General features: G+C 43.2%; 1 protein-coding gene across 1 annotated transcript in view; it reads left to right on the forward strand.

Annotated features, from left to right (window-relative positions):
• The first annotated feature begins 9,771 nt into the window (after nucleotides 1–9,771).
• Nucleotides 9,772–13,678, forward strand: part of CTNNA1 (catenin alpha 1) — a 215,254-nt gene continuing 211,347 nt past the window's right edge. The window contains exon 1 of the mRNA XM_037800817.1: nucleotides 9,772–9,882. The gene's annotated coding sequence lies outside the window, so the exon portion shown is untranslated. The remainder of the gene's footprint in view (nucleotides 9,883–13,678) is intronic.

Here is a 13,678-nt window from a genome sequence, read left to right on the forward strand (position 1 = left end):
AGAATGAGGAAGATAATAGTAACTACCTTAGGATTATTCAGAGGCTTGGATGAAATGTAAAGTTCTAGCTGCAGGGCTTGGCATATACCAAGAACTTGGTAAATACGGGTTATTACTATTTTTAGCCATTGAAAGTGTTAAAATAATTATTGTATTAGCAAATGAGTTAACGAGTTTTAAGTAATACATGGTTATACTTTTTTCTGCTCAGGCTTAGACTACTTATCAGTAGTTCTCAACTCGGGCTGCACATTAGAACCACCCAGGGAGTGAAAATGCTTATCTTTACCCAAGAACAGTTGAATTGGAACCTCTGGGGATGGTGCCAGGTATAGTACTAAAAAAACAACTCTTCAGGTGACTGAGCTACACAGAAATGAGGAAAATACTCTCATGTCAGCTAAACTAATAGGCAAAACCCCCAAAGTGAGCCTTGGCCTTCACTGCTTTTCCCCTGCCCATCTGAAAAGAAACTGAAAGTGCCAGGCAGCCACAGCCACCAGATATACAATCGCCTTTGACCCTGAGAGTGGCCCAAGCTTTGGTTTTACCTTATGCTTCTACTGACTCTTGTCCACATCTGAGCCCCCTTGTTGGCTTTCCCCAGGCTGAGTCCCCTTAATCTTCTCTTCTACAGGATTGGTGGGAGGGGGGTTCATCATTTCATGGCCAACTCAGTGGTAAAGATTTTCCATCCTTTCATTCCAAAGCTGCCAAATTCAGTCTCGTCTTCATTATTCTCTGATTGTCACTCATTTTGGTTTTATCTTCCTACAGGTTGTGGATGTCCTCAAATGACAGAACACCCAGGAGAGAGAGCTTTGTAAACTTAAAGCTATTTACCAGCATGAGGTAGATAAACAAGAATATAGCCTTCACCATATAGAGGATCTTTAAAACGTTCTCTGACAATTCATCTTTATTGACATTTTGACACTTATTTTATGTTACTCTTTTGGATACCCCATAAAGTCTTGCTGTTTGACTTGTTTTATTTTCTATAATATTCTTAGCACAGTCTTAACCCTTGTAGGTACATGCACTATGTTCAGCAACGTGAAGTAAAAAAGTTTCAACCCAAAAGTTGACATCAATGACATCAGTGACCACATCCTTGGCTTTGATGACACCTGATTATCCTCCTATATTTGTGGCCATTCCTCGTTTCTGCAAATATTTTTTAATTGCATTTATTGTCTAGGCACTGTGCTAAGTTCTGGGAGCAGAGAAATGAAAAAGCTAGACAAGGTTTCTGTCCTCATGGAGTTTATAGTCTAATGGAAGAGAGAGAAAATAAACCAGTGGACAAGCAAGACCATTACAGAAAAGGATGTGCTCTCTATAATAGAGAGCCATAGAGAGCGCACAGAGAGTGCTATGAAGAATGGAAATGTAGTGATAACAGTGGTGAGAGACTGGGGCAGGAGGTATGGTAAGGGAAGGCCTTTGACCAGGTGATGCCCAATTTGCCCCTCAAATATGAGAAGAGATTTCCAAGTAGTGGGCAAAGCAAATGCAAAAACTCTGATGTGGGAAAGGAACTGGTGCATTTTAGGATAGAAAAGGAGGGCTCTGGGGCTGCAGAGGGGGACTCAGTCTCCTGTTCTGGCTCCTTTTCCTCTTATATGCTGATCCTGGGCCTCCGTCTCTTTTTGCTAAACATTTTCCATAGGCAGTGGTCACATCCACTCCCACAGCCTCAGTTATTATCCAGGTGCATTGACTCCCACATCTCTAGCTCTACTTGGACATTCTCTTGTCTCCAGGACTTCTCCTATCAGATATTTTGTAGGCACTAAAACTAAGCATGCCCAAAACTGACTCATCAGCATTGCTTCCCACCCTCACCTGAAACCTGCTTTATCTCCAGGGATCTCCATCTGGGTAAATGGTATCACCATATCTTCAACTGATCAAGTCAGAAATCTGGAACTCATCCTTGACCTCTCCCTTCCTTCAACCTCCAAGGCCCAGGATCCTCTGTCTTGCAGAGCATCCAAATTTACCCACTTCTTTCCCCTGAATTTCTATTCTTTATGGCACTCCTCCTCTCTATAATGGTCTTGTTCATTTAATAGTTTATTTTCTATCTCTTCCATTAGACTGGATAAGAACATCATCTGAGTTTTTCACTTCTCTGTTCTCAGAACTTAGCAGCAATTTTGTACCCCCCAAATCCAGGTTCTGAACTTCAGTCAAAGTGTTCTCTTGTTTTATACATACAAATATAACATAAGATTTCCCATTTTAATCATTTTTTAACTTTACAATTCAATGGTATGAATTACTTTTACAATATTGTACTATTATCACCACATCCACTACCAAAACATTTTCATTACCCCAAACAGAAATTCAGTAACTATTAAGCATTAACTCTCCCATATTCCCCTTCTCCCAGCCCTGGTAGCCTCTAATCCATCTCTATGAATGCGTTTATTCTATATATTTCATATAATTGGAATTACACTATATTTGTCTTTTTGTGTCTGGCTTATTTCACCAGCACAATGCTTTCAACATTTGTCCAGGTTTTAGCATGTATCAGAACTTCATTCCTTTTTATGGCTGACTAATAATATTCCATTGTGTGTATATACCACATTTTGTTTATCCATTAATCCACTGATGGATGCTAGGGCTGCTTCCACATTTTGGTTATTGTGAATTATGCTGCTATGAACATTAGTGTATGAATATGTGTCTGAGTCCCTGCTTTCAATTCTTTTTGGGTATATACCTAGAAACGGGCATTCATCTACGGTATTTCTATACTCACCTTTTTGAGGAAATGCCCAACTTTTCTACAGCAGCTGCACCATTTTACATTCTTACCAGCAATGCACAAAGGTTCTAATTTCTCCACATCTTCACCAGCACTTATTTTCTGTTTTTTTAATAATAGCCATCCTATGGGCATGAAGTAGTATTTTACTGTGGTTTTGAATTGTGTTTCCCTGATGGCAAATAATGTTGGGCATCTTTTCATTGCTTATTGCCCAGTTGTGTATCTGTTTTGGAGGAATGTCTATTCAAGTCCTGTTCTACTTTGCTAATGCTGCTGGAATGCAAAACACCAGAAACGGATCGGCTTTTATAAAGGGGGTTTATTTGGTTACCAAGTTACAGTTTTAAGACCGTAAAATGCCCAAGGTAAGTCATCAACAATCGGGTTTCTTCACTGGAGGATGGCCAATGGCATCCAGAAAACCTCTGTTAGCTGGGAAGGCAAGTGGCTGGCGTCTGCTCCAAAGTTCTGGTTTCAAAATGGCTTTCTCCCAGGGCATTCCTCTCTAAGCTGCAGTTCCTCAAAAATGTAACTCTTAGTCACTCTTGGAGTGTTTGTCCTCTTTTAGCTTCTCTGGAGCAAGAGTCTACTTTCAACAGCCATCTTCAAACTGTCTCTCAACTGCAGCTACTCTCTCAGCTTCTGTCAGTTCTTCAAAGTGTCCCTCTTGGCTGTAGCAAGCTTGCTCCTTCTGTCTGAGCTTATATAGTGCTCCAGTAATTTAATTCAGACCCACCCTGAATGGGTGGGGCAGCACCTCCATGGAAATTATCCAACCAAAGGTCTTGTCCACAGTTGATTGAATCACATCTCCATGGAAACACCCAAAGGATTCCAAAATCTAATCAACACTAATATGTCTGCCCACACAAGATTGCATCAAAGATAATGGCATTTTTGGGGATATAATACAGTGAACTGGCACAAGTCCTTTGCTCACTTTTAAATTGGCTCATTGTCTTTTTGTTGTTGAATTGTAGGAGTTCTTTATATATTCTGGGTATTAAACCCTTATCAGATATATGATTTGTAACTAGCTTCTCCCCTTCTCTAGGTGGTCTTTTCCTTTGATGCACAAAAGCTTTTATTTTGATTAAGTCTAATTTATCTATTTTTTCTTTTATTTCTTGTGCTTTTGGTGTCATATTTAAGAATCAATTGCCAAATCCAAGATATGAAGATTCTCCCCATGTTTTCTTCTAATAGTTTTATGGTTTTGATCCAAAAGTATTCTTTTAATTTAACCAATTTTTAATTTGTATTACACAAGTAGTACATGAATATATACTCTCACTGTAAAATATTCAAACAGTACATAAGCCCCTCTTACTCTCCCTGGTGTAACCACTGTAACACTTTACTATGTATCCTAACAGACCTGTTACTATCATTCATTCCATTGAGTATCTGCACTCTGCCAGGTACTGTTTTAGGTGCTGGAGCTACAAAAGTTAAGAGAAGAGAAAAATACCTGTTTTAATGAGGCTTGCATTCTAATAGGAGTAGACAAACAATAAATAAACACATGACCATATAATATGTTAGGTGATTATAGGTGCTATGAAGTATACCAGGGTAATGAAATAAAATGGGGAGGGGAGGGAAGAGAACTGGGTGTTGATGTTATTTTACAAATGGTGGTCAGGGAAAACCTCCTAGACAAGGTGACATTTGAGCAGAGACCTGAATGAAGTGAGGGAAGGAGCCAGGGTGCTATCTGGGAAAAACCATTCCAAGCAGAAGGAATTGGAAATGCAAAGGCGCTGAGGCAGGGAAGGGCTTGATGTGTCACAAGAATGTCTAGGACCCCAGTGTGGGCTGGAGTGGAGAGATGAGAGTGGGGCAAAGAAAAGTCAGAGGTTATTGGCAAGATCATGTAGATTTTATTTAGAGTAAGATGGGAGATGCTGGAGGGTTTTGAACAGAGGGGTGAAAGACTTTTAAATGAATCATTTTGACTGCTATTTAAAAAGACCATTAAAATGAATACGTACACACTATTTAAACATATATGGGATATTATATGCAAAACTTTACGATCTGGTTTTTCCAAAATGAATTTTTAAAAACCAAAGTGTGATCATGTCAATCCATTGTTTAAAATCCATTGTGGCTCTCCAATGCCTTCATAGTAAAGCCTAAAGCCTTACAAAGCTCTTTCCAGTCTGGTCTTTGCCTACCTCACCAGCATTTAACCATGGAACTTCTTTTCTTGGAATGGGCTTTAAGGCCTTCAAACTTGCTTGTTCCCTTGGTCTAGAATCAAACTCTTTCCTTCTCTCCCCATCCACCTCACCTTCTTTAGATCTTATCCATCTGTCCATCCATCCGTCCATCCATCCATCCATCCATCCATCCGTCCATCCATCCATCCATTTATTCGTTCATTTGACAAATATTTATTGAGGTGTCTGCTATGTGCCAGGCACCATTCTAGTCACTAGGGATATAATAGTGAACAAAACAGACAAAAATTCCAGCCCTCATGTGGCTTATGTTCTACTGGGAGGAAGACAGGAAAAACAATAAGAAAAACATAGTAGGTCAGAAGGTGATACACCTGAAGAAGAAACATAAAGCAAGGAAGCGGGTATGGGATGATGAGGAAAGGGGTTGTACTTTTAGATAGGGGGGACAAAAGAAAGCCTTACTGAAAACGTGACAGCTGAGCCAAGACCTGGAGGAGGTGAGGGAGTGAGTCAGGCAGCTATGTGGAGGAGAGCATTCCAGGCCAAAAGCAAAGACCCTAAGGCACAGCCTGCCAGATATGTTCCAGGAATAGCAAAGAGGCCAGTGTGTCAGGGAAGTATGTAGGGGCTGGAGGAAAGGAGCAGGTGCACTTTGGAGGCCCTTACAAGGACCTTGCATTTTACTCTGAGTGAGATAGGAGCCCTTAGAGGGGTTTGGGGCAGGGCAGGAGTCACATGTTATGACATATTTTAATAGGATACTCTGGCTGCTGAATTGAGACTAGACTGAGGGATACAAGGGCGTAAGTAGGAAGAGCATTAGGAGGTGTGTTAGTATCCTAGGATAGTTCTAACAAAATTTCACAAATTTGATGGCTTAAAATGGCAGAAATTTATTGTTTCATAGTTCTGGAGGTCAGAAGTCTTAAATCAATGTGTCAACAGGTTGGTTCCTCCTGGAAGCTGTAAGGGAGAATGTACTGCATGCCTCTCTCTCAGCTTCTGGCAGTTGCCAGCAATTCTTAAGTGTTCCTTGGCTTGAACATGCATCACCTGAGTCTCTGCTTTTGTCATCACATGCTGTTCTCCTTCTGAGTCTCTGTGTCCCTGTGTCTTCACATGGCTTTCTCCTAAGGACACCTGCCAGTATGACCTCATTATGACCTCATCTTAACTTAATTACATCTTCAAATACCCTATTTCCAAATAAGTTCACATTCACATGCCCTGGGGGTTAGGACTTCAACATCTCTTTTTGAGGGACACAATTCAACCCACAAGAGGCTACTGTTCAATTTAGGCTAAAATATGATGATGGCTTGATTCCGGATGGGAATAAGGGAGATGGTGAAAAGTTGGCAGATTCTGGATATATCCTTAAAATAGAGCCAATAGGATCTGACGAGGAATTACATATGAAATGTGTGAGAGAAAGAGAATGGTCAAGGATGACTTCAAGGTTTTTGACCTAAACAATTAGAAGATTGGAGTTGCCATTTATGAAAGGAAGAAAACTGTGGGACCAGCAGGTTTGAAGGGAAGTATCAGGAAATCAGTTTTGGACATAAAAAGTTTGAGATGCCTGGATGTCTACTGGATATCCAAATGGAGATATCCAGTGGGGAGTCGGATACATGAGTCCAGAATTAAAGGGAACATTGCATTGAGTGAATTAAGCCAAACACAAAAGGACAAATGTTTAATGATTCCACTTAGATGAAATAATTAGAATATGCAAAATTTATAGAGACAGAAAGTAGAATACAGATTACAGAGTGGGGAATTGGGGAGTTAATGCTTAATGAGTACAGAGTTTCTGTTTGGGATGATGGAAAATTTTGGTAATAGAGGGTGATGATGATGTCTCAACATTGTGAATGTAATTATTGTCACTGAATTGTATGCTTGAAAGGCCTTAAAATGGGAAATTTTATGTTATATATATATGTTACCATAATTAACAAAACAACAAAAACAAACAAACCAAAAAACAGGAGAGTTTCAGGTTGGAGCTATAAACCAGGAGTTGTCAGCAGATTTAAAGCCAAGACTGGATAGATCACCAAAGGATTAAGGATAGGCAGTGAAAGAGGTCCGAGGGTAGAGCCCTGGCACAGTTCTTAATCCTTTTTATTTCAAGACCTCTTTGTACTGTTGAAAATTTTTGAGGATCTCAAAGAGCTTTTTCATATGTGTGTTTTACCTATAAATAAGTAGGTAAATTAGAAAATTTCAAAATATTTATTAATTCCATTGAAATTATAACAATAACAAACCTATTACATGCTATCATAAATAACATTTTTTAAAGAAAAATAACTTTTCTAAAACAAAAAAAATCAGTGGGAAGTGCCATTGTTTTGTATTTTTACATATCTCTTTAACGTATGGATTAATAAAAGATAGCCGGATTCTCATTTCTGCTTTCGCATCCCACTGACTTCCTGAACGGATGCCATGGTGCCCCAGATCGCACTTTGAGAACTGTGGCTTTAACATGTAGAGTTTGGGAGGATTTGGAAGGAATCATCGAAGGAGACTAGGAAGCTGCAGTCAGGGAGGAAAATCAGAAGCACTTGGTGCCCTGGAGGCTGAGTGAAGAAAGTATTTTGAGGAGAATGAGCAAATGCTGCTGATGGTACAAGTTAGCCAAGGACTGAGAATGACCACTGGATTTGGTGATGTGGAGGTCAGCCGGGACTTGGATAAAAGCAGTTTTGATGGAGAGGTGAGTGTTAAAGCCGTCCTGGAGTGGAGCTCAGCATAAACGGCACTTAGTCAGGTCACTGTTCCCCTAGGTTAATTTCCCCTGAAACCCATTTATATCTCGCCCCCTCTTCACACCTTCCCTTCTTTTTTATAGTTTACTCGTTTTAATGCCTGCCTTCTTCACTACGTTTTAAGTTGTGTGAGAATAGAGATCAAGTTAGTTTTATTCACTGATGCTTCCTCAGCACATAGCAAGTGCCTAGGACACGGTGAATGCTCAAGTCTTCTCCAGGAAGCTTTTATCAGAGTTTTTGGAGATAGGGAACTGACTCCCCTCAGCTTAAGGGACACACTGCAAGTCTCTCATCAAATTCTTTCTGTCATTTGGACCCTTCTTCCCCAAACAAACCCTGCACTTTGATCTTCAATTTTAGCTTTATTTATGATGATCCCTTCACCTGGAAGACTTCATTTCTCTGTTTTGAAATCCTACCCATTCTTCAAGATCAATGAGAGTCATTCATTCAATCATTCAAGAAACAGTTATTTACCATTTGAATAATCCCTTCACAGTGTGTGGGAGATTCAGATATATAAATTCAGGTATATAAAATGTGGCAAGGGATGTCAGGACCCTGCACTTAGGAAGGCTCCATGCTTAGAAAGACCCGGGGCTTGGTTTAATGCTCTACTGTCACCCTCTTAAAATTCTTAATTTTTGTGCAGAGTGCCACAATTAAAGTAGCTGAAGTGAGGGATATACAAAGTTATGCAACATAATCCTTTTGCTTTTTCTGTTGATAGTTGAAACAAATATTTATTGGTTGATTACTATGTTCTGAGGTAACCAGGTGAAGTGGGGGAAAGGCACGGCCACTCCAGGCAAAGGGGACTTCAGGAGCAAAGACCCTGATGCCAGAAACAGCCTTGGGTATAGCAGGACCAGAAGGGCCTTATGAAGGTATGCCTTTCTCTTGAAGGTCTTTTGTTCCCTACCTCATGATCCTATTGCCCTTTGTCAGGATCTCTTAACTAGCACAAACCATAGTGCTTTGAATTATATTGGGCTGTTTACCCACAGACGTTCACTGGACATTCCCAAGGGGATGGGCATTGTGCTAGAGGATGCAGGTCCTTTCCTCCAGAAGTCTGCGTTCCTTGGGTGAGAGGGAGATGAGAATAATAAATGGTGAGCAAGTTGAGGGCAGGTCTCTTGTACACAGCTCTCTGGTCAGCACAGAGCCAGCAGTGGATATTGTTGCTTTGCATTATTTTGGATTCATAGACCAATGCTGAAATCAACCTTTTTCATCATCTCAGGAGGAGAAACATTATCAGGGTTTTCTATCTCGGGTTAATTAGCAAGTATGTAGTAATTTTTGTCATTGTTTGTTAGTTGTGTAGTATTTTCTTTTTAGGAATATTCACTGTGGAGATAAGGAACATAGGGTGGGAATAAAATTTTCTAAATGGTCAGAGGGACAGGGATAGAATCCAGGTTTCTTAAATTTGTGTGTGTCGGTTTGTAGTTCCACTCTGCTTTAAGCTGTGGGACTTTTACTTAGCCTCAGTTTCTCCTTCGGTAAAACCAGGGAATGGACTCAACAGTACTTTTCTGGGAGCATGTGACTCAAGGGGACACCTGTGACACACCTCAGAGGAGCGCGCCCAGGACCCCGCAGTGCCGCGCCGCGTCGTCAGGGCATCGGCCGGGGCGGGGCTTGAGCGGGGCCGCGCCCCGAGACTCACCTGTGCGCAGCGCGGTGACTCACCTCCTTCCCCCCACCTCCCCCGCCGGGCCGTTCCAGGAGTCGCCGCTCCTCCTTCCTCTTAGGGTCACTCAGGCCTGAGCGCCCACTAGGGGCCTGGGATAAAGTAACTCTGGAGTGGGTACTGAGAGGAAGAGGTCCCCAGGGGGTCCCGGCATGGCCTCCCCTACAAAGCGGGGGTCGAGCAGGGCTTGGAAGAGCGGGCCTGGGCAGCGGCGGGAGGCACCAGGAAGAGCGCTTCGGAGGGAGGCGCCGGGAAGGGCGGGCGGGGCCCGGGCCGCTGGGCGGGGGCCGCGGGCGGGGGGCGGACCGAGGGCGGGGGCGCCGGGCGGCCCATTTCCTTCTTGGAGCCGGACGGGAGGGAGACAAAGCGGCGGCGGTCGGCTTTTGCCTCGGGATCTTCTTGCTCTCGTCCTGCTCGCCGCAGGTAACTCTCTTCGCGCCTCCCGGGCTCCCCTGCTGGGCTCTGGGGGTCCTCAGGCCGCGCCGCCCCAATCTGGGCCCCGCGGGCGGGTGGGCTGCAGTCCCCTCCGCCGCCCGGTCCGGAATTGGGCTCCGGGTGGGGCGCGAGTCGGGTCTCCGGCCTCTGGCCCACGGCCGCTTCCCCTGCGTGGCCCCCGGCCCCTGGCCCGCGGCCTGGCCGGGCGGGGCCCGCGCTTCCCGGCGCTCGGGACGTTGAGGGGCCGCAGCGGCTAGGGAAGAGGAAGCCGCAGGCCTGGCGCAGCTGCAGCGTATCCTCCCCGAAAAGTTTCTCCCGGTTTCCAAAGTTTGTTCGCGTGGACTCGGTGCGCTCGCCAGGCCCGCGCTGGGCGCCCGCGGCCGCCTGCCTTCTTGTAAAGACTGCTCGTGCGTTGCTCCTTGTGCGTGTGTGTTCGGTGAATTGATTTTTCTGGTGATGTGATTATCCTTTGGTTCTTTGGTTTCTCTAGCCCCACCTCCCCATCACCGGCCGCTAGAAAACTCCCCCGACTGCTGAACCGAGTACTTTGCTGAGCCCGCGCACCCTCATTCCCCGCCCCGAGCTAATAAGAAAGTTTTAGTTCTGCCTTTCCCTGACATAGTCTTGTTGGTAAGGTACGCCACACCCGTGTGGACTTTCGGCGTGTACCGTGTTAACCTTTATTGTGAAATTATTCAAGACTTGCGCTGGTTAATTGGACGTACTTAACTCTGATTAGTCCTAGTTTTCAAGAGTGGCATTAGAGAGTCTTGTTGACTTTTAAAGGACCGTGTGTGTGGGGAGAGGGGGTGTGGAGATGGGGGGAGAGAAGGACTTGCTGGAAAAAATTTCGGCTGAGTGCCTAACCTTGTCTTGGCAGTAAAGACTTCCCAGTAATGCAGGCGTCAGTTGGTCCAAATCCAGGATTGACACCCTCTTATGTCCTGCGTCTTTGTAACATTTCCGCATTTGTTTTGTACAGAATTTGCAATAATCTCGGAAAGGCAGCATATTAAGTCCCCAGTTAAACTAAGGGTATTTCGTATTTTTGTTGAAGGAAATGATTACGTCATTGTATTGTTGTGACAGGATAGACGTTTTGAAGAGAGGTTGTTTTGTGTTTAACAGTGATTTTTAAAACGATATACAAGCGTGTGTTGCTTTAGGAAAATAGGAACTTGTAAATCAAATTAATTAGGATATGTTGTTTTACTAGAGGAATGAGCCGAGGAACTATCCATAGCCTCTGCCCGATTATTTACTCCTCTTGACTTTTATTAAGTTAAAAAATAATTTTTGCCCACTCCCTTAAAGGGCTCACAGTTGAATAGGATGTGTTCTCTGTCCCTAAGGGTTCACAGTGTAGTACAAGGCAGAGTGTGATAAGTGCCATAATGGTATTGTTGAGAAACTATTGTGTGTAGGTCAAATATATAGTATTAGCAATAAAAGAAACTCTTGTGGGGACATGGGGAAGGGTAATTGGTTTTTTTTGGAGACATCAGAAAAGACTTCCGGGATGGGGTAGCATTTGGACTGGCCTTTGAAATTTGAGCTGAGTTTTTGTCAGGTGAGGGGAGGAAGTGAGAAGCATAAAAGGGCATAGGAGTTTAGGGGAATTGTGGGACAGCTCTCCTGGTTTTCCTTATATTTTTGGTTATTGCTTTTCAGTCTTTTTTTTTTTTTTTTTTTTTTTTTCCAATTCATTTGTATCCAGGGTTTTATCCAATCACCCTCCCATCAGTAACATCTCATTCCATACAGTGGCTTAGAGATGAGAGTGCCCCCACCCCAAGTTGAGAATCACTGCTATGTGCAGTTTCCGTGCCATCAACCTTTCGTGCTGAAGTCCGAGCCTCTATTTCAGTGCATATGTCTCTCCTGACCTACAGGATCATTTGTGCCCTGGAGATCTCCCTGGGTATCCCATGGGCTTCCCAAATGCTTTATGTCCAAAAATGGATGCCTCATCCTCTTATTTTTGCCCCCTAAACCAGATGTGGAGATAGGGAGTAATTGGCGTGATCTTCGAATTTCTTTGAGAAAATGACAATAGTGTGAAGCATGAGGGACATCCCTAGTTGAAGTGTGTGTGTGTTTACTAGTGAAGATCTGGACAGAAGGGACAGGGCCCTCTTCATATGTATAAAGGTCCTGAAACAGGAAAGAACTGAATATATTCAGAGACCTCTGAGAAGACCTGTGTAGTAAGTACTCTTGGGGTGGGGAGAAGGCCCTACATGAGGTTGTTAGGGAAGGCAGGGTCCTTTTGGATTTTATTCCAACAGGTGTGAGAACACATTATAGGTAGTTTCATGATCTGATCTCCTTTTAAGAAGATCACTCCTGCTAGGGCTTGGAGAATGCTTGTATTAGTGTGCAAATAAAATTAGGGAGTTGAGCTAGGAAGATACGGGGTGAAGTTGGTGGGGATGAAGGGAGCTGTAATTTGGAGAAATGAGACAGGACTTGAATATGGATTATATATGGAACCTTTGCATTTCTGTAAATGTTTCCTCTGTGATGCATGACTCCTTTCCCCTAGCTCTTGTACTCCATCATTTCAATGATGAACTCTTTTTTTTTTTTTTTTATTAAATTCAGTTTTATTGAAATACATTCACATACCATACAATCATCCATGGTATACAATCCACTGTCCACAGTATGATAACATAGTTATGCGTTCATCACCACAATCTATCTCTGAACATTTTCCTTACATCAGAAAGAACCAGAACAAGAATAAAAAATAAAAGTGAAAAAAGAACACCCAAATCATCCCCCCATCCCACCCATTTGTCCTTTAGTTTTTATCCCCATTCCTCCACTCATCCATACACTAGATAAAGGGGGTGTGATCCACAAGGTCTTCACAATCACACTGTCACCCCTTGTAATCTACATTATTATATAATTGTCTTCAGGAGTCCAGACTGCTGGGTTGGAGTTTGGTAGTTTCAGGTATTTACTTCTAGCTATTCCAATACATTAAAGCCTAAGAGGTGTTATCTATATAGTGCATAAGAATGTCCACCAGAGTGACCTCTCGACTCCATTTGGAATCTCTCAGCCACTGAGACTATTTCGTCTCATTTTGCATCCCCCTTTTGGTCAGGAAGATACTCTCAGTCCCACGATGCCGGGTCCACATTCATCCCCGGGAGTCATACTCTGCGTTGCCAGGGAGATTTACACCCCTGGGAGTCGGGTCCCACGTAGGAGGGAGGGCAGCAAGTTCACCTGTCGAGATGGCTCAGTTACAGAAGAGAGGGCCACATCTGAGCAACAAAGAGATACTCAGGGGAAGACTCTTAGGCACCTCAGTAATGAACTCTTAATCATACCTCAAGACTCAGCTGAGTGTTAACATTTCCATTTCTGGTAGGAAACCTCTTAGCACTCGGTGATGCCCATTGTGCTGTCTGTACCTTATTGTATATGACCCTGCTTGCCCTTCTTGCTAGAAAGTGAGAGTGTGAGCCCCTTGAAGCCAGGGACTGGTAGCCTTAGCCCTTGGCGTGGTACCTGGCATGGAGGACATTAGATATTTGTTAAATGAAGGAGGGAAAAGCCTTTTCTGTCCCAAGTCGAGCTTGTGGGTGGAGCAATGACAGATGAGGCAACAGTAAGATTATGGAAGGCCTCAAATACCAAATTGTTGTTCTGGGAAAATTGAGAGCCATCTCTAGTACATTATTCTTGATTTCCACCTAACTCCAACAATCATGAGCTTTACCTTACATCTATTCCTTTTTTCTATTCTGTTACCACTGTAGTTTAG

The sequence above is a fragment of the Choloepus didactylus genome, chromosome 13 (genome assembly GCF_015220235.1).
Source record: "Choloepus didactylus isolate mChoDid1 chromosome 13, mChoDid1.pri, whole genome shotgun sequence".
Taxonomy (NCBI): domain Eukaryota; kingdom Metazoa; phylum Chordata; class Mammalia; order Pilosa; family Megalonychidae; genus Choloepus; species Choloepus didactylus.